Source organism: Callospermophilus lateralis, chromosome 7 (genome assembly GCF_048772815.1).
Source record: "Callospermophilus lateralis isolate mCalLat2 chromosome 7, mCalLat2.hap1, whole genome shotgun sequence".
Taxonomy (NCBI): domain Eukaryota; kingdom Metazoa; phylum Chordata; class Mammalia; order Rodentia; family Sciuridae; genus Callospermophilus; species Callospermophilus lateralis.
The window spans coordinates 1,606,065-1,630,893 of NC_135311.1; the positions used below are offsets into that span (position 1 = coordinate 1,606,065).

General features: G+C 48.8%; 2 non-coding genes and 1 pseudogene across 2 annotated transcripts; all 3 read right to left on the bottom strand.

Moving 5' to 3' along the window:
- Positions 1 to 323: 323 nt before the first annotated feature.
- LOC143405283 (U1 spliceosomal RNA) lies at positions 324 to 486 on the bottom strand. Its single transcript, XR_013092005.1, has one exon. It is a non-coding gene; the product is annotated as a U1 spliceosomal RNA (small nuclear RNA).
- A 10,617-nt stretch (positions 487 to 11,103) lies between these two features.
- LOC143405352 (U1 spliceosomal RNA) lies at positions 11,104 to 11,244 on the bottom strand (annotated as a pseudogene).
- Positions 11,245 to 23,019: 11,775 nt separating this feature from the next.
- Trnan-guu (transfer RNA asparagine (anticodon GUU)) lies at positions 23,020 to 23,093 on the bottom strand. Its single transcript has one exon. It is a non-coding gene; the product is annotated as a tRNA-Asn (tRNA).
- Positions 23,094 to 24,829: the final 1,736 nt, after the last annotated feature.

The following is a 24,829-nucleotide window of genomic DNA, read 5'->3' on the forward strand; positions in this document are numbered from 1 at the left end:
AGCCGTTTACAAGACAGAACGACCAACCGACAGCAAGCAGCATAAACCACTGGTGATTTTCTTGAGAAAGGTTGACCAACCCAGACGCATCCCCATCTTGAGTAAATGGAAGGAAAGGTGACAAGTGTAATTACTTGCGGGCAGACAGGTATTTGTTTGGGTAGGAAAAACTCCTTTGAAAACCAAAGCAAAAGCTCTCCTTAGCTTACGGAAAAACCATTACCACTCTTAACAAACACCTTCATTTGATAAGAAAGATGTCGAAAGAGAGTGCTGCAATATATGCAAGAAGAGTTGAGACCTGCTTTTCACCAGTAAACGTGTCAGGGAGAGCGCGAACGCAGTCCCCACTACCACAAATTATGCAGTCGAGTTTCCCACATTTGGGGAAATCGCAGGGGTCAGCACCTCCGCAGTGCAATGGAGAAGCCTCGCCCTGGGAAAACCACCTTCGTGATCATGGTATCTCCCCTGCCAGGTAAGTATGACTTGCCCGCCCGCCCGCCAAGCACAGCCTCATTGCCCTCCACTGTACACACACGGTCACTTCTCACCCGCAATCCCGGGCCTCCTTAGTCCTCACGCACAGCGAGTGTACCCTGTTTAGAGTCGTGCGCTTGCTCCCAGGCACAGCAAAAGGATCGCCTTTCTGCTGCAGGTGCCCGCTCAGCAGCCCCCGCGCCCCCTTATCTACATACGACCGCCCCTGCGATGACGTCACGGAAGTAGCCCCGCCCCGGACCTGCGCCTGGCCTTCGGTCGGTCCACCGCTCCCTGCCCGAAGCGGTCCACTCGGCCGAAGTGCGCCCCCGCAGCCGCTGCGGGAAGTGCGCGGCCGCTCCCTCCTTCACTCGCGTCCCGTCTGGGACTCGGACGGTGCGCGGCGCCCCTTCTCCCGGAACGTGGGTTCGTTGTAATAGAACTTCTCTCCCCAACCCCGACCTGCGCCCGAGGATGTGAAGGAGAACCGGCTCCCTGGCACCGCCCCTCCTCGGTGACCCTTTGTCTCTTCCCGGCGGGCCCGGGTCCTGTGGCCCAGGACCCAGGAAGTCCACTCGTGTCGGACAGGACTTCCCCTGGCCAGTGGAAACGCGGAAAGGCCACGAAGGAAAACGAGCGGTGCAGCAATCCCCGCTCAGCAGGGGAACTGGCCACCGAGGCAGGGACCGCGGCCTAGAGGGAGATCGGAGGCCCCCCCGAGGGACCCCACAAAGGACCCCGGCACCAGCCCTGTCGGCGGACCCTCCTGCGCTGAGAAGGCGGCGGCCACCACCCCCGAGAAAGCCCGGGGCGCTGTCGGCACGACGCCTCAGCTCCGCCGGGGGAGCGCCTCGCACTCGGAGGGTGGACGGCTGGGCCTTTGCTCCAGGGCTGTGCTTTATCCAGAGGCTGCTTTTATTCCAGGCGGTCACTGGTCGGCACTGGTGTCCCCGTGGATACCGAAGGTCGCGGTGACAGCCGCTGTGGAGTTGACTTCGGGAAATCTCACTCCGGGTCCGAGCTGGGCACAAAGCCCGACCCCTCCGGCGAGCGGTGTCGTGGACGTCCTCGCCCGCGGTCTGCAGGCCTCTGTGCGCAGCCGCTGGGCTCCAGCGAGAGGATGCGTCCGGCCACCGCAGGGTGGGAAGGCGACTTCCTTCTCGCTGGCAGAGGAGCCTGGAGCCTGGCGGAGCCCATCACTGCGCAGAGCGTTCTCCAGGAGCGAGACACGTGGTTTCTAGGGCTGGCAATCTGCAGCTCCCTTGAGGAGCCAGCCTACCCTACGTTGAGGGGTTTCCTGCAAGTAGATCCCTGCTGCGCGGAGAGGAGGACTGTTCTCTCCCTTTGAAATCCCCTGCCTTAGAAAAGTGATGAAACTTAAACAAAATCATCAGGTTAGTCAGCTTTTAGGATCTGTGATGGTTTCAGTCCGTGGTCAGTGGATTTTTTTTTTTTTTAACCTGAAGAAGGCAGAAACATTGCTGCAGAAAGGTGAGGCAGAGAGAAGTTGCTCACCCTCTGGCAAACAGAAACAGGAAATTGTCAAGGACATGGTCCCCAAGGGCATGCCATCAAGGACTCTCTCCTTTCTACTAGGTGCCACCTTCTACACGTTCCGCCACCTCCCAATAATGCCATTAAGTGATGAATCCATCAATGGATCCCTCCACTGAAGTTAGAGCCCTCGCAATGCAGTCACTTCCCCCAAATTGGTTCACCTCTGAACACCACTGCTTTGGGGGGCCAAGCCTTCAACACATGAGCCTTTGGGGCTGTTCCAGATGCCAAGTAACCATCGGTTTTCATCACTTCCTATGTTCTTGCGCTGTTCCACCCACAGAGCCAGAGCTGAGGCCCAGTGCCTAGGTGCAGAGGACCTTGTCGCGGCCACAGCCCACGAACTGTACACCAGAGCCCATCGTTTGACCCCTACAACAGGTCAGTGGCCTCAGAGTCCTCATCTTACATATGAGAAAACAGACAAAGACGTTAAGTAACCTATCCAGGCCACTCAGACGGTGAGTCCAGAATTCAAACTAGGAATTTGAACCTGAGGCAGCCTGCTCCAAAAGACATGTTCAGAACCACTGTGTGGGTACTGCTCTGAAGAAAAGAGAAATTATCTTGAAAACAAATGTAACTATACATGTTATTCCCTTTGTATAAACACCAAAGAAGAATCATAAGACAGGAATAAAATTTCCCAAATATGCTCAAGGTCCACCTTCCTCCCTACAATGGCTTTCTTATCCTGGTTACTGCTCCTCAAAAGTCTTCAACCTGGGGCTGCGGTGGTGGCTCAGCGGAGAGCGCTCACCTCACACGGGTGGGCGAGACCCTGGGTTCCATCCTCAGCACCACATGAAAATAAATGAGTGAAATAAAGGTATGGTGTCCAACTACAATTTTTAAAAAATTAAAATCTTAAAATTCTTTCCAGAACTGTTTTCCCTCCTCTTTACACATTCTGCTCACCTGCAACACTCCTCCCATAACTATTCTGTTCTTTCATTTATGGGTCATTCATATTTTTTTTAACTTTTTTTTAGTTGTAGATGGACCCAATATCTTTATTTATTTTTATGTGGTGCTGAGGTTCAAACCCAGTGCCTCGGGTTTGTGAGGCAACTGCTCTACCACTGAGCTACAACCCCAGCCCTATGGATCATTCATTTTTAAATTTTAAAAATATGTAAATTTATTAAAGAAGACAACAATGTAAGCTGGGGTTGTGGCTCAGTGGTGGAGCACTTGCTTAGCATGTGTGAGGCCCTGGGTTCAATCCTCAGCACCACATAAAAGGAAAGAAATAAAATAAAGGTATTGTGTCCATCTACACCTAATATGTGTGTGTGTGTGTGTGTGTGTGTATGTGTGTGTATAATAACCACATATCCGTATCCCCACCAGTAACTACTGTTATGTTAACATCTTTATATGTTTCTCTTTAGCTTCCAATCTTTTTTTTTTTTTTTTTAAGTTCTGGGGTTTGAACTCAGGGACACTCAACCACTGACCCACATCCCCAGCCCTTTTTTGCATTATATTTAGGGACAGTGTTGCCTAGTACCTGGCTAAGTTGCTGAGGCTGCCTTTGAACTTGCAATCCTCCTGCCTCACCCTACCCAGACACTGGGATTACAGGCCTGCATTACTGCACCCAGAATTCATTCACTTTTTTTTCTTTTTTTTTTCTTTTGCCTTTCCTCCTCCTCCTCCTCCTCCTCCTCCTCCTCCTCCTCCTCCTCCTCCTCCCCCTCCTCCCACTCCTCCCCCTCCTTCTCCTCCTCCTCCTCTTGACAGGTCTTTATTTATATGTGCTGCTGAGAATGGAACCCAGTGCCTCACACATGCCAGGCAAGTGTGCTATGGCTGAGCCCCAGCCCGGCCCCTTATTCACTTCTTGAAGAACATTTGAATTGCTTCCAGTATGGGGACTATCACAAAGAAAGCTATTAACAAGAAATCCTTTTTGTGGACACGTTTTTTAAATACCATTTTAAATTTCTTTTTAATGCAAACTTAGTTTGTGAATGGATATTTTATTCATAAACACAAAATTCATGTGAATATTATGAAACCCCAAGGTGAAAGTCTATTCACTTTTTTTTCTTTTTGCTTTCTAAATTTTGTTCATTTTAGTTATGCTTGTCAGTATTTGTCAGTATGCATTTTGATATATCCTGCATACATGGAGTATAACTTTCCATTCTTGTGGTCGCATGAGATGTGGGGTTTCACTGGTCCTGTATTCATATATGAACATAGGAAAGTTATGACCCATTCATTCTGCTCTCTTTCCTATTCCTATTCCCCCTTCACTTCCCCCACCTACCCCTGTCCAACCCAGTGAACCTCCACTCCTCTCCCAACCCACCCTGCCTATTGTGAGTCAGCATCTGCATATAAGATGTTTTTGGGGGGTTGGCTTATTTCACTTAGCATGATAGCCTCCAGTTTTATCAGCAAATGCCATAATTTCATTCTTCTTTAAAACTGAGTAATATTCCGTTGTGTATATGTATCGCATTTTCTTTATGGATTCATCTCTTTAAAGGCACCTAGGTTGGTTCCATAGCTGTTGTGAATTGAGGGGCTATGAAGATTGATGTGGCTGCATTACTATAATAGGCTGATTTTACGTCCTTTGGGTATATGCAGAGGAGTGGGATAACAATGTCAAATGGTGATTCCTTTCCATGTTTTCTGAGGAATCTCCATACTGCTTTCCAGAGCCATTGAACCAATTTGCAGTCCCACCAGCAGTGTATGAATGTACCTTTTCCCCCACATCCTCGCCAACACTTATTGTTACTTGCATTCTTGATAATTGCCATTGTGACTACAGCAAGATGGAATCTCAGTGTCATTTTAATTTTCATTTCTCTAATCATGACCATTTTTCATATATTTATCACCCATTTGTATGTCTTCTTATGGGAAGTGTCTGTGAACAGACACTTTGCCCATTTATTGATTGGGTTATTCATTTTTAATGTTGTTTTTTATATATATCCTGGAGATTAATGCTCTATCTGAGGTGCATATGGCCCATTCTATAGGCTCTCTCTTCGTGTTCTTAATTTTTCCTTTGCTGTGAGAAAGTTCTTTAGTTTGATACCATCCCATGTATTGATACTTGATTTTACTTTTTGTGCTTTAGGAGTCTTGTTGAAGAAGTTGGTTCCTAAGCTGATACGATGGAAACTTGGGTCTACATTTTCTTCTAGCACATGCAGGGTGACTGGTCTAATACCTAGGTCCTTGATCCACTTGGGTTGAGTTTTGTGCAGGGTGAGAGATAGGGGTCTCATTTCATTGTATTACATATGGATTTCCAGTTTTCCCAGCACCGTTTGTTGAGGAGGCTGTCTTTTCTCCAATGTATGTTTATGGTGCCTTTGTCTAGTGTGAGATAACTGTATTTACGTGGTTTCTCCCTGTGTCTTCTATTCTGCACCATTGGTCTTCAGTTCTGTTTGGGTTCCAATACCATGCTGTTTTTGTTACTATAGCTCTGTGGTATGATTTCCTAATGTCTCTTTCAGTCAATTCATCGATTGATGTATTGCTTTACTTTTCTTGATGAGGATTGCTTTGGCTATTCTGGGCCTATTATTTTTCCAAATGAATTTCATGACTAGTTTTTCTATTTCTGTTAAGAACATCATTGGAATTTTAATAGGAATTGCATTAAATCTGTCATGCTTTTGATAGTGTGGCCATTTTGAAAATATTAATTCTGCCTATCTGAGGGCCTGGGAGATCTTTCCATCTTCTAAAGTGCTCAATGTATTTCTCTAGTGTTCTGTGGTTTTCATTGTAGAGTTCTTTCACCTCTTTTGTTGATGTGGCTGCATTACTATAATAGTAATATCTAATATTATTCCCAAATATTTTATTTTCTTTGAGGCTACTGGCAATGGGATAGTTTTCCTAATGTCTCTTTCAGTCAATTCATTGACTGATGCACAGGAATACAGTTGATTTATGGGTGTTCATTTTATATCCTGCTACTTTGCTGAATTCATTCATGAGTTCTAGAAGTTTTCTGGTGGAGATTATTTTGTCTTCTAAATATACAATCATGTCATCAACAAATAGGGCTAGTTTTGTTTTTCTTTTTCTATTTGTATCCCTTTAATTTCTTTCTTTGGTCTAATTGCTCCAGATAGAGTTTCCAGGATTATGTTAAGCAGAGGCCTTGAAAACGGCAGTCCTGTCTTGTTCCAGGTTTTAGAGCAAATGCTTTCAATTTCTCTCCATTTAGAATGATGTTGACATTGAGTTTAGCATGGATAGCTTTTACAATGTTGAGGTGTGTTCCTACTATCCCTAGTTTTTCTAGTGTTATGAACATGAATGGATGCTGTATTCTTTAAATGCTTTTTCTGCATCTATTGAGATAACCATGTGATTCTTGTATTTAAGTCTATTGATGTGATGAATTATGCTTATTGTTTTCCATAAGTTGAATCAACCTTGCAACCCTGGGATGAACCCCACTGGATTGTGGTGTACTATATTTAAATATGTTTTTGTATGCAGTTTGCCAGTATTTTATTAAGAATTTTTGCATCTGTGTTCAGCAGGGATATTAGTCTGAAATTTTCTTTCCTCGATGTGTCTTTCTTTGATTTGGTATCAGGGTAATACTAGCTTCATAGCATGAGTTTGGAATGGTTCCCTCTTTATTTCATGGAATCATTTGAGGAAGACTGGTGTTAGTTCTTCTCTGAAGGTCTGGTAGAACTCAGCTGAGAATCCATCTGGTCCTGGGCTTTCCTGTCTTGGTAGGCTTTTGATGGCGTCTTCAATTTCATTGCTTGAAATTGATCTGCTTAAATTTTCTATGGCCTCCTGATTCAATTTGTGTTGATCATATGTCTCTAGAAATTTGTTTATGTCTTCAAGATTTTCTATTTTATTGGAGTATAAATTTTCAAAACAGGTTCTGAATAATAGATTATTTTATTTCAGTAGTGTCCATTGTGATATTTCCTTTTTTATCACAAATAGTAGTAATTTGAATATTCTCTGTCTTTCTCCTTCTTAGTTTGGCTAAGGATTTATCAATTTTATTTACTTTTTCAGAGAACCACTTTTTTGTTTGGTCAGTTTTTTAGATTATTTTTTTTTTTTTGTTTCAATTTCATTGATTTCAGCTCTGATTTTAATTATTTCCTCTCTTCTTCTGCTTTTGGTGTCCTTTATTCTTTTTCTAGAGATACAATGTTAGGTTATTTATTTGTTGACTTTCTACTCTTTATTTTAATATTTATTTTTTAGTTGTAATTGGACACAATACCTTTATTTTATTGATTTATTTCTATGTGGTGCTGAGGATCAACAATACCTTTATTTTATTGATTTATTTCTGTGTGGTTCTGAGGATCAATCAAGGCCTTGCACGTGCTATGCGAGTGCTCTACCTCTGAGCCAAGACCCCAGCCCCAACTTTCTACTCTCTTAATGAGTGAGCTCAGTGCAATGACTTTCCTCTTAGCACTGCCATCATAGTGTCCCAGGGATTTTGCTATGTTGTGTCATTATTCTCATTTACCTCTAAGTATGTTTTAATTTCATCCCTGATTTCTTCTGCTATCTATTGATCATTCAATAGTGTACTTTTAGTCTCCAGGTGTTTTATTTTATTTTATTTTAGTTGTAGTTGGATACAATGATTTTAATTTATTTATTTTTACGTGATGATAAGAATGGAACCCAGGGCCTTGCCCATGCTAGGCAAGCACTCCACACTGAGCCACAACCCCAGCTGGAGTGTTGTCGGATTCTGTTGTTGGAATATCTTGATTTATTTGTGGTGATTTGTTCCCTTGATTTTTGGGGTTGTTTGTGTGTCTACCCATCTAACAGTGTGGATCTGGGGCAGTAGAATTTCTACCGTATGGACTTGGTGTCCCTGAAGGTTCGCAGTACCTATCTTGCTGAGAAGTTGCCTGTCTTCTTGGTTTCACCACAGAGCAGCCAGGAAAGCAATCTCCTCTATTCCTTCATCTTGAAAACCCTCTGCACTTTTCTCTATATTTCATAATTAAAGGGAAAAATTTTATCTCGGTTAGTTTCCTTTTAGCCTATCTTTACTATAGGCTGCACACACTAGGCTAATTGTATTATTACATTGTCTCATTTGATTTATGCAACAATTTTGAAGTACTGATATTCTTTTTCAAATGACCCTTGCGAAATTGAGGCCTGGCAAGTTGAAAGAGTCAGTCCACAGTCAAGCAGAAGACAACGGGTGGTTCCAGGATCACAGGGAGGCCCTCCCTGCCAAAGGCAGACAAAACCTAATGTTTTTGTCATGATATTCGTTGGTCCAATAGGCCTGGAAACCAATATCCACGCAGTTCCCAGAAACGGCATTTGTGGCTGACACTCTAAAAAACTGTTCCTCTTGGTAAGGCAGTAAAAGTTGACTTCAGCTGTGGCTTATGTATCTTACATTTGAGTAAAGAAGCCTCCTCCTGCTGCTGGAGAGAAAAAGATGGCTCTTCTTCAAACTAGATTGCAAGGAAAGCAAAAGGAGGCAGAGAGAAGCAAAGTGCAGAGGCAAAGCAAAGCTGCCCCCCCCCCAGCAGCCAGCCGTATTTATATCAATAGGTTACATTCAGCCACTGGCATCCTTAGTACATATTGTTCATTATGTCACCAAGCAGGTCACAGAGTTGGCAACATCACGCAGCTTATTCCTTAGGTACATACTAAGCTGCAATGTGCAATGTTAGGAGCGTTGTGTAGCTCTCAATAATGTCCATTGTATAAAGTTACTGTTCCGTGGACATGTTCAGACACAGTGAAACCTATGGTTGTCTAACAAGAGAGCTCCTTTATTCCCAGGAGCTGAGTGTTTGAGATCAAGGTTTTGAGGCTGATAAGACTCTAGCAGAGCCTCCTCATGGAGGGCATTGCCACAGCAGCTAGGATTGCACATGCATTAGTTATCTTGCTAGTTCCTGGGAGAAACTGCAGAGTATTCCAACAGTGGAAAACAAAACACCTGTTATTCCTCGGGAATTTGCTCACCAGATGGAGTTCTCTGACTTGTACTTTTCCACAGCCAGAACCCTTACACCAGATCAGTTTGTAGGACTCATGGCTTCTACTGGCAATGTCCTGAATACCTGCTGAGCTTCCTGTGATTCCAAGTGAGTTTCTTTGACGACTGATGTTAGTACTGCCTCCTGCTCTGCCAGGATATCATAACCTTCCGGGACTTTGCAGACCTGAGTTTGGTACTTGAGTAGGCATGGGGGACACCACAGTCCTTCCTGCCATGGTCATGCCTTTCCCATTAGGCTAGGATTCAGAGCAGTGAGGAGGGGGTCACCAAACACCTGAGAGACGTTGACAAAATGCTGGCAACCACCAACACCGAAGTGTAGCTGACCCCTCAGGCATTTTCAGTTGGGGAAAAATAACATTACTCTTTTTCTTCTCTCCTTCTACTTCTCCTTCTCCTTCTTCCTGGAGATTGAACCCAGAGGTACTTAACCACTGAGCCGCATCCTCAGCCCTTTTATTTTGAGACAGGGTTTGGCTGAGTTAGCTAGGACCTCCATAAGTTGCTGAGACTGACTTTGAACTTTTGATCCTCCTGCCATAGCCTCTAGCACTCCTTTCTGACTATGAAGGCAATAAGCAAGGGCTGGGGATGGGAAGGAAAAAGAAACCTTAAATTTGAAGAGGTGGCTTTAGGTGTAAAAGTGTTAAGGTCTGTAAACAAGTCTGGATGGCACCTGGCATTTTGCCAGAGGGAGTGGTTTGTGAGGTAGTGCCATTGAGCCATTAAGTGTGGAGATTTCTTATTGGTTAACTGCTGTATCTAGTTTATGCTAATTAAGATAAGCAGTGTGGAATGTATAAATACCCCTCCTGTCCTACAATAAAGGGCTCCCACTCCTGCTGTATCAATGTACACAAGTTGCTCCTCACCCCCTCGGTTATTTTGCTGCAGCCGGACTGTGGCAGTAAAGGATGGTTAGAATAATATCTAAAGGCATTTCCGCAAAGGACATAGGATGTGCTAGCAAGGCAGCCATCACTGAAGTCTGCCGAAAGGGAGGAGGTCGGTAGGAAAACTGCCCTAGTGGAAGCCCCAGGAGATGAATGTGGTCATCGCTCCTGCTCAAGAGTTCCTATTATATATTCCTCAGAGGACAGCAGAGAATTGTGACCCGGGTGGCCTGAGAATATGAGCAAGATCGCAAGATATCAGGGCGGAGCTGTTCCTGTACACATGATGAACCTGTTGGTTCTACTATTAGAACCATCACTGCAAGTATCCCAAGTCAATACCTTCTTTCCAAGGAAAGCTAACTATGTCTAGATACAGATTCTACTTTGCTCAACTAGATTAGTTGTGCCCTGGGGCTCCAGTACAATGAGACTTCGGAATGTTCCTGAAGTCTCTACAGATGGGCGTTTCCCCCTCATTGCAAGAATCACACATGCTGCAGTAAAGACCAAGTAACAGCACAACAGAGTACCGTCCATTGCGCAAATTCAAGCTTCTGCAAACGACCCACTCATTTTTTTTTTTTTTTTTTTTGAGAGACGATTTTTTAGTCCTTATTTTATGTGGTGCTGAGGATGAAAGGAACCCAGCGCCCGTCGCATGCCAGGCGAGCTCATTACCGCTTGAGCCACCTCCCCAGCCCAAACGCCTACTGTTTACACCCCGGGAAGGGCAGGGCCCGGCAGGTAGGCCAGAAAGCCTGCAGCTACCGCAGGTCCTTCTGGATCTTAGGTCTAACAGAGCTGCTTCTCATTCTGGGCCTGTGGAGTGTGCTGGCCCAGACGAAAAAGCGCCCCCTGCCGGACTCTCCTTTCACTAAGGCTGGAAGATCGGGAAACGGTGTGAGCAGAGCGGTTGGCGCCGACGCTGGCACCCCTCCCCATCGTCCGCAGAAGCGTCAGCCTCAGCCTCAGGTGACAAGCAGGGAAGCCTAGAAGACGGCACCCGAGGGAGAGCACGAGGGTAGAAATACAAGAAAAAGTTGAAACAAGGAAACACAAAGACAAGACACGGAGCGACGGAGCAGCGAGACGAAAGAGAAACCTAGCTGAAAACACCAGCTGCCTTTTGGTACCGTAATCGCCAGGGGAGAGCGCGAACGCAGTCCCCACTGCCACAAATTATCAGTCGAGTTTCCCACATTTGGGGAAATCGCAGGGGTCAGCACCTCCGCAGTGCAATGGAGAAGCCTCGCCCTCGTCTGCGGGACGCCGCCGCTGGAGCAGCCGGGGCAGGGCGGGGGAGGCCACGCGGGGCTCTTCTGGCCTGGCTTTCGCTGTGGGCAGCGCGAGGCTTGGGCTCAGTCTTGCGGCCTTCTCTGTCCGGGAGAGCGCCGCCGAACGCCCCTGGCGCTTGGCCACCAGCCTGAACCACTGGGTGGGGGGCAAATGAAGGACGGGGGCCTCGAAGGCAGGGTCCTGAAGGCCGTCCACCCAAGGGTGCTGGGCTGTCCGGGAGAGCCTGTCCACGGGTGGGCGCGGGTAACGGCGGGAAGAGGGTGAGGAAGCAGAGGTGGGAAGGCGACGGATGAGGGCCCCGAGGGCCGCGCATTTCGGGGTCCTGGCGATCTCGGCGTCGGAGTCCGAGTGACCTCGGTTTCGGTTTCCTTTCGGAAAAGAGCGATGGGAAGCGCCGCGTTAGGTTGGGGCTGAGGTGAGGCCAGGGAAAGGGAGCGAAGGGGAGGGCTGTGCAGTGGCCGCCCCGCAGGCCAGCCGCAAGCCGCCAGCCGCCGGCCAGGGCCTTCAGGTGCGACGAGGCCCGGACAAAAGATGTTCTCTGACCGGGAATCGAACCCGGGCCGCGGCGGTGAAAGTGCCGAATCCTAGCCACTAGACCACCAGGGAAACGGGTGGCCGGCCCAGGTGCGCCTCCTCGTGCTGGCTGCTGTCCGCGGAGGCACTTGCGAGACCCAAGGCTCCCCCTGGGAAGGCTAGAGCCGCGGGAACCGGGCGGCTCCCCACTGCCCCGATCGCGTCAGCCACCGCCTCCCACGCGCCCAGGCCTGGGCGAGTCTCTGGGCGGAGGCCAAGCACAAGGAGCCCGCCCCGGTTCCGCCCGGTCCAGCTTTCGCACCGCCCGGCGCCAGCGCTGAGCGAACCCTCGTCGCCACCGCGGCTTCTGGCCCGGAATCGGCCTCCCCGGCCCTCGGCGAGCGCGAGCCCACAGTCCGCGCCCTGCGGAGGTCGGGGCTGCTCGGGGCTCGCCGGCTCCGGACGCCCACCGCGCGGGGGGCTCCTTGCCGTAGGCGCCCGCTCAGGGGCGCGGAGCCAGACGCCGGCGCAGGACGTCTCTGCCGCTCGAGTCCCTGCGCTCGGCCTTCGCGCGTCCCCGTCGCGCGGACCCGCCGGTCCTCACCGAGCCCGAAGTGGGGAGAAGCCCTGGCGCCCCAACGCCGGTCAGCTTGGGGAGGTCCCGGGGCCGCGGGCGAGGGCGCGATCCCCAACCGCGGCTCCCGCCGGTCCGCCCGTCCCGCGCCCGGGTCTCCGCCGGACTCACGGCCAGCAGGCGGGCCTGGGTGCCAGTGCTGGGCGAGGCTGCAGGGAGCGGTGGCTCCCTCCCCGCCGCTGCTGGACGCGGACGCCGCCGGTCCCGCGGCCTTCGCCGGCCTCCCGGGGCCTCCTTCCCTTCCTCCCGCTGCCTCCCCTCCCCTGCCTCCTCTGCCTCCGGCTCCCGGTTCGCCTTCTGTTTCCGGAGAAGTTCCTGTCGGGAAAACGAGCACGTCCCCTCCCGGAGTCTCTGGGCCAGGACACCTAGGCCAACGAGCCCTTCGAGGGCTCCCCCGCCGAAACCCAGGCGCTGCCTGTGCCCGAGTGCGGCTGCCCACGACAGAACAAGGGCGAGTGCCCTTCGAGGTTCTGCCCCCCGCAGCAACGCGTTGGTGGCCAAAGGCCCGACGAAGCACCCGCGATCGCCGCAGCAAGGACAACGATGGGCTCCGGGGGAGCCCTGGTGTAGGGCTTCCCCAAGGACCCGGGGAGCCCGGATCCTGCTGCCGGGCTTCCAGGTCCTCCCGCGGGGCGTCCAGCTCTGGCTGCGGGGCTTGCAGCTCCTCCTGCGGGGCGTCCAGCTCCTCAGGCGGGGCGTCCAGCTCCTGCAGCGGGGCTTCCAGCTGCCGAGCATGCCCCGTGCGCCCGGAGCTCCGGGGCCCACTCTCCTCCCCCTGTCGCCGCTGCAGGAGCGGGTGGCTTCGGGGCTCCCGGAATGTGTAGGGCACCTCTGCGAGCTGCGGGCCTCACAGGCCGGTTCCCACAGCGTCAGCCCTCGGTACTCTTGGTCTAGCCAAAGGCTTGTCCTTCCCAGTCCAACCCCGCACCGCTGGGTCCTCCGTCCCCCGCCCTCTCCCGCACTCCCCAAAGCCTGTGCCCGCCCCTCCGCGCCTCCTCCCCGTCCTCCTGGCAAAGGAAACCCCGACGAGTTCCTGCCACTGTCACTTATTCTTTCCGACTCAGTTGAAGTCTGAGACTAAATTGTGCCTTGGCGGTTTTGGACACCACGGGCAGCAAAGGGGTTTGGCTGCTTTTAAAGATTGCATGAGATTTCAACATTTCAAAAATTAGAGGAGGGAGCTAAGGCGGGGGGGGGGCGGGGGGGGAGGTGGAAGGGGGAATTTAAGGCATTGGGCGCCCAGGCTAGAAAAGCTGGACCCTCTCAGATCCACAGGCTAAGCCCCCACCTCCAGAAACAACGCGCGGGGAGAGGAAACACTATCCAAAGCTAAGGCGAGGGAGGAAATAATAAAGGTCAGAGCAGAAATCAATGCCCGGGAAAAGAGAAAAATAATAGAGAAAACCAAAGAAACAGAGTTGGATTTTTTGAAATGAGGGATAAACTCAGTTAGAGAAGGAGAAGGAGAAGGAGAAGGAGGAAGAGGAGTAGGAAGAGGAGGAGGAAGAGGAGGAAGAAGAGGAGGAAGAAGAAGAAGAAGAAGAAGACCACCACAGCCATTAAGAGAATCAGAAATGAAACAGAGACTCCAGGCACTATAGACTTGTAATACTAACAAAATAACAAGGAGAAACTTTGGAACATTCTCTGTACTCATAAATATGACGACCTAGATGAACTGGGGGAATTGCTCAAAACTACAAACTACCGCATCCCACACAATACCAAAGAGATCATCTGGGGCACTCCACCATGATGGAAGAAATTGGATTCTGACTTTCAAAATAGCCAGAAAAGCATCTCCAGGTCCAGGTGATTTCACTGGAGAATTCTGCCAAGGGTTTATGAAGAATACCACCAGTTCTGTGTAGTCTCTTCCAGAAGATGGAGGTGCAGGAACACTTCCCAACTATTTCTTTGAAGCTTTCTTGGCCCTGAATCCAAAACCAGACAAAGAAATATACAACAACAAAAACTACAGAATATCCCTAATGAATATCGATGTAAAAACAACTTAACAACATATTAGCAAATATGACTCAGCAATATAGAAAAGGAATTATAAACCATGACCAAGTGGACTTTATTCCAGGGATACAGAAGAACTTGAAAACTGTCTCCAGAAGAAAACCCACATAAATCTACCAACCCACGAATAGAAAGCCAGTGGCACTCAATCCCAGCACCACCAAAAAGAAAAAAGAAAAAAAGACAATGCTGTTGACAGAGTTCGACACCCCTTTCCTGGTGAAAACCGCTTTGACAAGTGGGAAGAGAAAGGAACTTTTTCAAGATTATAAAGAACAACTGGCAAAAAGAAAGAAAGAAACCCCAATAGTCTGACCTCACACTTAAAGGAGAAAAACTGAATGTCTTTCCTTTAGTGACATAAAATGGGCCCCCACGAGAGAAAGGACCCTGTTGCAGTAATAGTAACGCAGTTATATCTGATTCTCTACAGGACCCCTTAGGACTAAGGGGAAAACACCTCTTGATGGACAGCCACGCCAGCTCTCACTCTTATGGGGCTAACAGCCATACTAGAGAATCGGGAGTTAAAAAGTACATCAGGACTGGGGCTGGGGCTCAGTGGCAGAGCATTTGCCTGGCACATGGGAGGCACTGGGTTCCATCCTCAGCACCACATAAAAAGGGAAATACCTGAAATAAAGGTCCATCAACAAGTAAAAAATAATAATAATAATAAATAAAAGTGCATTGGTCGTCAAGACTGTGAGTGTGAGATGACACACCAGGAGACAGGAGGCTGGGAAAGTCAGTTCAGCCTCCTGAGACTAGGGGGTCAGCAGACGGGCCAGCGGAATCCAGACTAAGCAGAGTCTACACTATCCTGAAGCTAATAATAGCAGAGACTTTCCCAGGTGATAAGTGCGTTTCCAGGTGGTGAGGGGAAAACACGTCCCTAGGAGAGTCACTGAAGTCACTTCTACCCTGTTAACCTAGTAAGTTTTCCAGTCCTAGGTGGAGGCTCCCCATGGTCATGAGAGATGTGAGGCACAAAGGAGCCCCATGGAGAAGAGGACAGTCGCCATCCAGATCCCGCCTCCATGTGTGCTGACATCAAGAGGTGATGTTGCCGCCTGGCCCAGAGATGCCACGGAGGCCTCTCCCCTTTAGTCTTTGCCTGAGTCCGTCTGGGGCCTCTGTCCTCTGTGTGCGGTCTCCTTTCTGCTTGGACAGTCTTGCCCCCTTCCTTGCTGGAGTCCACCTGAGGTCTCGGTCGCCCCAGTGCTGTCTCGCTTCCGGCTGGAAGGAACAGAATTCCCTAATAAAGCCTCGCCTGTGTTTAAATCCTTTCTGGATCCATCGTTGACCTCTACAGCTCTGGTCCAGGGAGCCAACGTGGGCCACCTGAAGACTGAGGTCCGAGCACTTAAGTGCATTCTCACCACTGGGCTTTCAGGTGAGCACTTACGGAGAGCAGTCGGGAAAGACAGGGAGAGAAAGGGCCTGCAAGGAGAAGACGGGACAGGTGAACTCTTCCCCATTGTCCTTGCCAATGACAATAGACAGACAGACAAACAGAAGCCCCTGGGCACTGCCTAGAAAACAAACCTAGAAGGCTCTGACCCTTGGTGAGGAGAAAAACAAAACAGATCACCAAAGGATCTCAGGACCCAGAAAGTTCAGATGGAATGTCCACAGGGCTTTCTTCTTCTCACTGGTATAGCTCAGAGGTACAGCTGCCCCAGGAACGCCAAAGGGTGCAGATCAAAAGTCCCCCAATGATCCTGTCTCTGTAGCCAAAAGATCAGGAAGAGGGAGGGCAGCCGAGGAAGGCAGAAAACATTGACAGAAGGTGTTGGTCGCCTCTCTGCCACATTTTGTCACAAAATACCTGGGATTATCAACTTACAAAGGGGCAAGATTTATTATGGTTCACGGTTTTGTAAGTTTCACTCCTTGATTGGCTGACCCCATTGCTTCTGGGCTGTGGGGAGGCCGTGCATCCTGGCCACATCACCTACAGAGCAAAGCTCCTCAGCTCGCGGCAGGGAAGTGTAGAACAGGGCTTTCACCAGGATCTCATGATCCCTGATGGAGGGCATGCCCCAGTGACCACAAGACTTCCTGCTGGACCACGCCTCTTCAGGATTCCCCTCCACTCCAACAAGGTGGGGACTAAGTCCAGCTTCTCAAAAATTAAAGACAAAGGAAAAACGGAACAATAACACTTTTTCCTAGAAGGTAAAAATAATTCCAATGACAGCAGACTTCTTTTCAGAATCCAGTCAGGAGTGAGTGACACAGATTTCCCATGCTAAAGACAGCAAGGATCAAGTCACGCTCCTATGTAGCCACAGGCAACTTTCAGCAACTAAAGGAAAATTAAAAGATTCTCAGATTGAGGAAAACTAATGGAATCTGTCACCCACAGTTCTACCACAAAAGAATGGCCGCTAGGAGCTCTCTAAACAGAAAGGAAAACAAGAACAAACAAACAAACAAAAACAGAAGAAAATTTGAGGCATCAGGAAGGAAGGGGAAAAACACAGTAAACAAAATAATATTCCCTTCTCCTCTTGAGAGCTCTGAATTATGTTTGATGATTTAAGAAAAATTCATACACTGTTTGGCATGGTTCCAAACTGGTGTAGAGGAAATATTTAAAAGAATGACATTACAAATGGGGAGGGCAAAGAGATATAAAAGGCAGCTAAGTTCTCTATAGCTCACTCGAACTGGTAAAATAATGCCACTAGTGTACCGTGTTAAAATATAGACGTAGATATAAAAATATATCCATCTCGAGAAACCAAGAGAGCTCCACAAACAGATGGTATTAACACCATACATATACTCCAATATGCAATTCAAAATATATTCCAGTCCCCACAAGAAGGTAGCAAAAAGAAAACGGTCCCAGAACACAAAGGAAACTTTACACACAGAAAATGAAATATAAAATGGCAGACTTGAGCCCTCTCCTTTCAATAAGTATTGTTATTATTTACATTTTTATTTATTTATTTATATGTGGTGCTGAGAATTGAACCCAGTGCTTCACATATGCTAGTAGGCAAGCGCTCTACCCCTGAGCCACAATCCCAGCCCTAATAAGTATTCATTTTTAAATGCATGTTTTCTGATTACATCCATTCAAAGACAGACTGTGGAGGAATGGAGTAAGAGGTATGACCCACCCGAGTGCATGCTGGTTACAAAGAAGCCAAAGTCAAATATAATGATACAGGCAGGTGGGAAAGAACGGATGGACAGAGCTATACCATGCAGTATTAAGCAAAGGCAAGCAGAGCTGGCTGTATTAATATTAGATAAAGTGAAGTTCAGAACAAAGACACTAACCAGAGACCCACAGGGACATTAGGCAAGGGTAGAAGGGTCGGTCCAACATGTGCAACAAAAACGGGTGGAACTGAAGAGACAATTTCACAATTACAGCTGGAGACTTCAATAATACAGAGAACACCTAGTCAGAATCAGCTGGGATCTTGAATAACCCAACTACACAATCAATAAGCAGGAAATAATTGTCAAGTTTAGAAACCTCTGCAAGAGCAGAATGCATACAGACGTGGGCCCAGATTCACAGGTTGAAGGGCTAACTTCGTCAGCCACCAGGCATATGATAATTAAAGTCCCAGCGAGATATCAGTGCACACCTATCAGGATGTCCTCAATAAAAGCCTGACGACATCAGGTGCTGATGAGGATTCAAGGAAGCCTGGATCACTCATATATTGCTGGGGTGAAGAGGAAGCATCAAAGCCACCTTTGGTCAGCTCCGTCCGTGTTGCTGTGATCAAAATACCTGACTAAATCTGAGGAGAACTCAATCTGGGGCTACAGTTCCAGAAGTCAGTCCATAGTGGCCAACTCCTTTGCTCTGTACAATGAGCAAAGGCCCGGCAGAGATAAGTACTGGGCTCCCACAAATACCTGTATCGTAAATTTCATAGCAACTGTATTCTTAATATCTGGCGGCAGCGGGAGGGAATGTGCACGACCTTTGGGTAAACAAATGATGGTTTCTCTATCCATAGCATGGAATAGTACGCAGACAATTGAATACAAAAAGAACAACCCATTCATACCCTCAGCCACCAGAATGACTCTCCAGAGAAACTCACAGTGAGAAACTGTAATCCCAAAGGCTAAACACTGGGTTCCGTTCATACATCATGTTGAAAAGAATAAAACACAGCAATGGAAGTCAATTAGAGGTGGCCAGGGGTTAAAGAGGAAAGGAGGGGCCGTCCTGAAGAGATGAGACTATCATTCCAAAAGGGCCTCTAGGGGGCTGGGGTGGCAACTCAGTAGTAAAATGCTTGCCTAGCATGTGTGAGACTCTGGGTTTGATGCTTAGGTCCACATATAAATAAACAAAAATAATGTTCTATCAGCAACTAAAAAAAAAATAAAGTTTAATTTAAAAATAGGGGGCCTCATGGTGGACTTTTGTGGTGATGAAAATATTCTTGCTTATATCAATGTCAGTGTCCCAGTACTATACTACATGCGATATTTTAAAAAACACCACCATTTTGTAAATACCACCAAATGTTACAATTTGAGGAAACTGGGTAAAAGCTACAAGGAATCTTTCTGTATCAGTTCTTAAGATAGTATGTGAATTACTTTTTAAAAAAACACATGTACTAAATGAAATCTAAGTACATTTCTCCTTGTTTGTCCTGGATGTTGTTTAGAAAACATTAAGGCAAACAAAACTTCCCAGCACCCTTGATACCCTTGAAGATAGCGCCAATAACACCAGGCTTTGCACCCTTTTTAAAATGAAGAGTACAAAATGTTCACTGATCCCTACTGTTCTTCTGTGAGGACTGTCCACAATTTCTTCTTTTCTCCTCTGCATTTTTCAAAGGCATGGAGAACAAAACTACTCTAAAAGATTGTACCGGTCTGAGTTCTTTAGAGGAAACCCATATGGTTCAAACATTATTTGTATAGAGAGGCTTACAAGAAGGCTTTGGCTCACGTGATCATGGACACTGAGGAATCCTAGACCTCATCTGATCCAGGAGAGCCCATGCTGTCCTTCCAGTCCAAGCTCAAGTCCCAAGGCAGAAACTGATTTCTCAGCTCAAAGACGGTCTAGAGAGAGAAAGAGGAGCTGGGCTTGTGGCTCAGTGGTGGGCACTTGCCTGGCAACTGTGAGGCACTGGGTTTGATTCTCAGCACCACCTATAAACAAATCAATTTTAAAAAGGTCCATTGACAACTAAAGATGTGTATTTAAGAGAGAGAGAGAGAGAGAGAGAGAGAGAGAGAGAGAGAATTCTTCCTTAACCTTGTTTTTATTTCTTTCTTCTTCTTCTTCTTTTGTTGTTGTAATCCAGGGCTTCCAGTTGACTGAATGAAGCTCATAGACGTGGAGGAGGGCAATCTGCTTTATTCAGTTTATGGATTCTGTCGGGAGCCATTCTCACACGTGACTGGGTGACTCCCGGTTAGGGTCTGAGGCGCTCTGGCTGTGTAGGAGCTTTCCCGGCCCTCTCCTGTTGAGAGAACCTGTCCGTGTGGGGGTGTAACTGACCACTGACCCAGGAGGCCCAATCACTGACCCTGACCTTGAAGTGCGGCCCCCCTTCAACCTTCATTGGATGGAATTCTCCCCTGAATTTCTTGCTCCCCAATAAAAGGCTACTCCCTGGCGTGCTTGCTCTCTCTCTCTCCTGCTAGCCCTGAGTAATCCTTGCTGCCCTGCAGGGCGGTTAGAGGAGGGAACCAGAGAGGGGAGCCTTCTCGGACCTGGTCATAGAAAAAGGTAACTGAGTCTGTGTGTTTATTTCGATCTCGCTAGCTAACTTTTATGCCAAGAACCTCATTAATGAAACCATTGCGCTGGCCGCATGGTAGAGGATTCAAATGTTAATCTCATCCAGAAACACCTTTGGAGACATACTCAGAAGTGTTTTACCAAATGTCACAGCACCTTCTGGTCATTCCAAGCTGACATGTAAAATTAACGACTCCTATACCCTCAATCACTCCGAGTAATACATTTAGCATAACGTCTTACCCTACTATAAAATACAGCTACTATATTTCAGCATAACGTTGGCTTCTCCTTTGCAGTAGTAATATGTTGGTTTTTCAGTGAACACGGGGTTCATTTTGACCTCATGTAGTCTCACCCCAGCCCCTACCATCATTACCACCAGTGAATTGTTGGCGTGGCTTTGGTTTTTCAAAATATCAATACACTCCGGACTTTGCTAATGTCAGTTTGAACTTCAGGCCAGTTGCACAAGTGACTTTCCATCTTGACCAAGCCTTAAAATGCTTTTTGGTCCAGATCCCTGGGTATGGATAAGACGTACCTATTATGGTGTCCACTCTTCATCTAATGGTGTCCTTCATACTTCCATACAGGTCTCACCAGATCTGCCTGGCCTCTTAATGTCATTCACGATGGCCTTGTGGCCATGACCATCTGAGGGAGTCTGGTCAGCATCATGGCCATGGAACAGAGGGTGGGGAGGTGGGAATTGCTGAAATCTCAGCACACGTGACTCTGTACAAACCTCTGTGCCCAGGGCAACCAAACAATCCCAGCATAACTTCCAGCAGCATTCGGCCACCTTCCTAAGACGACTCCAGAGCGTCCTCCCTTGAGAATACCTGCCTGAGAAAGGTTCAGCCTGACGGGAGAGGTGATGGGTGGTTCTACCAACACCTGAGTGTGAGTCCACACAGCATCTTTCCCAAAGCTCCTACTGAACACCAACTCCTTCCTCTCTTCTGGTGTGCATCTTCTGGAGTCTCAGCGTGTTTTTCTCCAGGATCTCTATGCCCGTCTTTTAAAATGTCTTCACCAGGAGGGAGCGAACCTCTTTCTCCCGGTCTCTGTGGGAGGACAGAATCCTAAGTTCCCAATAATTGCCAGGTGGCCCAGACACAGCTGGCCAGATAAGCCAGACAGTTACAGTGACCAGCCCTTTGTCATTTCTCATATGTGCTCCCGGCTCTCTCTCTAAGTCACTGTCCCTTTAGAATGCCCTGTCACCCCTGCACTAATCTGAGGGGAGCTCAGCTCTGTCCTATGCTGTCAGTAATCAAAGAAATATGTCTTCCCTGCTTCAGCTAATGCCCAGCTTTGTTGCCCTTTGGCAAAGGAAGTGCAAACAATAGCTTTGGTGACACAGTTTCTGCCAAGAGAGGCACAGATAGGACAGGAGAAGGCGGGATCACTTGGCCCTTGTCATTCCATGGGCATCTCTTCCTGCCTGGCATTTCAGAGCCGGACACTGGCCTGGGCCACGGTGCTGTGTCCCATCTGGATAGGCTGGTAGTGACACTCGGTGTGACCACGACCACTGTAATAGATGCCATTAATTGTGGACAAGGTGTAGAAGTGAAATATAGAAAAACTGATTTTGACAGTGGTTGTCCCCCTTCCCCTTCTACCTGGGTACACTATCGCTGCGTGGTGTCATTTGGACTGTGATGTAGCACAACTCATTTTCTCATATATGGAAGTTTCTCAGAAAATTAAAGACACCACTGCCCTAAACACAACCCAGAAATTTTGTTTGGATTTATTTCCCTTGAAATGTGAACACATATATCCCCAATGGATGCTACCAAAATGGTCACACCCATCCAAGAGACCCGCCCCTTCCCTACGTGTTAGATATTCCATTTTCTTCCAGCAGTAAGACCCCCGTTAGCTACAGCAATTTATGAGGGCTATGAGTTTGTACATTGCATATTGGATCATCCTCACCATAGGAACTGTACCCAAGTTTGGCAGGTATGGACAACGTTGCAGATGTGTGTGTGTGTGTGTGTGTGTGTGTGTGTGTGTGTTTAGGTCACTACCAAGAAACGATCATGGTTATTGGAGGACTCTAAAATATCTTGGAAGTTAAGCTGTGCAACACATGCAACAGCATATCTGTGTGTGATGTCCCCTGGGGCCTTCTGATGTGGCCCTCCCCCCAGACCGTAGCACTGCCCTTACTGGAAAATCGTGGATAGGTAGATGAAGAGAAAGTCTGCCACCCTGGCAAGTTCACAAAGAAAGGGCGATTGATAGAGCTGGAAGTACCGTGGAATATGATTTGTCATCATTCCTGGGGGAGATCAATTTTTAAAATATACAAAAATTAGAAGTATCAGGTAAACACTGTGATGTAGCAATTGCACGGCCAGTTCTCTGCACCACGGAAATGATGTAGTGGTACAAGAATGATGGGCAGCATTATTTTTCAACATAAAATCTCGAACCAACCCAATTTCAAAACCATTTGGAAAAGGTCAATGAAAACTGCAAAAACTAAGAAAGAAAGGTTGTTGTTTTCCTTTTCTAAAGGAAGTGGACAATCATATTGGGGATGGCACTGGTGACCCCCTCCTGGGGCTAGGGTACTGGTGTACCTGTCCACTATGCTGCTGATGAAAAACAAGAAGAGAACCATCCCAGATTTGACCTCAGTTATGGCAGCCTGTCCAGAAAGGCAGAAAGGCAGAACAAGGATGAGATGGCCCTGCACTGCAGGGTGGCGAGGTCCCTAGCACCCTGCGGTTGCTAGAGAGCTGATTGCTAAGGCGCTGAACTGAGGCTAAAACGACCGGGCGAGAGCTGTTTGCTAAAGAAGGAGGCTAAGCGTCCCTGGGTGGGCTCGAACCACCAACCTTTCGGTTAACAGCCGAACGCGCTAACCGATTGCGCCACAGAGACACAACAGGTCCTCCGGCGGGAGTCCATAGGGACCAGGGCGCACTAGGCCGTTTTCCCCCAGGCTACGCGCTGCGGCTCCAGCAGAATCCGGGGCAAATTCCCACAGCTCAGAAAAGCCGCCCGATCAGCGCGGCGAGTTGGAAACCTGACCATCGGCGGATTCCGAGGCCAGAGGGCAGCAGAATGGCCTCCACCCCGAGCTGCCAGGCGCTGATTTCAAAAGCCGACGCCCGGGAGATGCCCGCTGGCTCCGGGGTCGAGGCTTCTTCCTCGTCCTGCCCTGAGGGGGCCTGTCCCCACCGTAGCGCGCCGCCCGGGGACGGGCCGCAGGGTCAGTGCTTTAAAGGACCCTGAGAAGGGAAACGCGAGCGTTTTATCCCAGGCCAAGGTCTCTGCACGAAGCCTCGGCTCGGCCAAGTTTCTAGGCCTCCACGGAGGCGGAAGCCGGGAAGGCCCGGTGCACCCGAGCGCCCTCGAGGTCCCGGGGCTCACGGAGGCTGGGGCGGGCGCGGGGTGGGCGCGGGGAGAGCAGCGACCTGCGGCCGAAGGCCTCGGCCTGGAGCACGAAGGGGCGGAGGGGCCCGACCGGCGGGAGACTTCAGCGAGAGGGCAGGCTGCGTCACGGCCGGGTCCCCAGGGACCAGAACCGAGTTTCACTGTGGCCGAACGAGAGCAAAGGAGGGGGAAACGGACGGTGGCCAGCAAGACAGGCGACGACCTGCTGCTGTGAACACGGAGCCGCCGAGTAGCACCCCTGAGCGACGTCCACCATAGGGACCCAGGGGGGGCCGCCGAGCTGCGCCCACCACCTGGACCGAGAAGGCGCCGCCCGTCCTCGCCCGCGCGGCGCCGTGACCGTCTAGTGGTCAGTACTCTGCGCTGTGGCCGCAGCAACCTCGCTTCGAATCCGAGTCACGGCCGGCCCTGCACTCACGTGGCCCCCTTGACTTTCAATCCTCACCGCAGCGTCCAGTGCCAAACTTGCAGGTGGCTCCAGAGCTCTCTGGTCTGGAGGAAGAAAGGAAGCCCCGTCCTTAGCCAGGGCTCGGTCACCAAGAACCGGAGGATTGAGGTGCTGCCCTGATGCAGTGGTTGTGGTCGACCTCCTTTTTCTGGTTCACGTATTGCAGTCATCCGTGGGGTGAGATTTGCACTCCAACGAGGCTTTGGAAACAAGGTCGAATAACCGTAGTAATGTGCACTTAGTGAATGACATTCCCCAACCAAGTGTGTGTGTGCGTGTCCCTGTGTGTGTGTGTGTGTGTGTGTGTGTGTCGGGGTGGGGGGACAATAAAAACCGAAGTGCAGCTCACAGATTAAATTGCACCCATCCTCAGTTCATGGCCCAGTGGATCTCGTCCAACAGGAACCCTCTTCTAGGGCAAGTGACAGAAAATTTCCATCAGCTCAGGAAGTCCCTGGAGTCTGTTTTCCGTCCATCCCCACAACCTCACTGAAGGAAATCACCACTACCTTTTCTGTCTCCAGGTTTATTCTTGAAATTCTCGATCAAACACCATACTTTTTGGCCAGTGGTTTGCATGTGGGTTTTTTTTGTTTTTTAATGCAGCATCAAGTTTCTGCTATGCATCCATTTGTTGTCACGATAAGTGTTTTGGTGTTGTCCCAAAATGTGAATAAAGTAAAGAGGATGGAGACCGGTTATGTCTAGTTGCAGCCCTGGAGAAGAAGGAGGCTATGAACATTCCCGTAGGGGTCCTCTGAGGCCTTGTGCA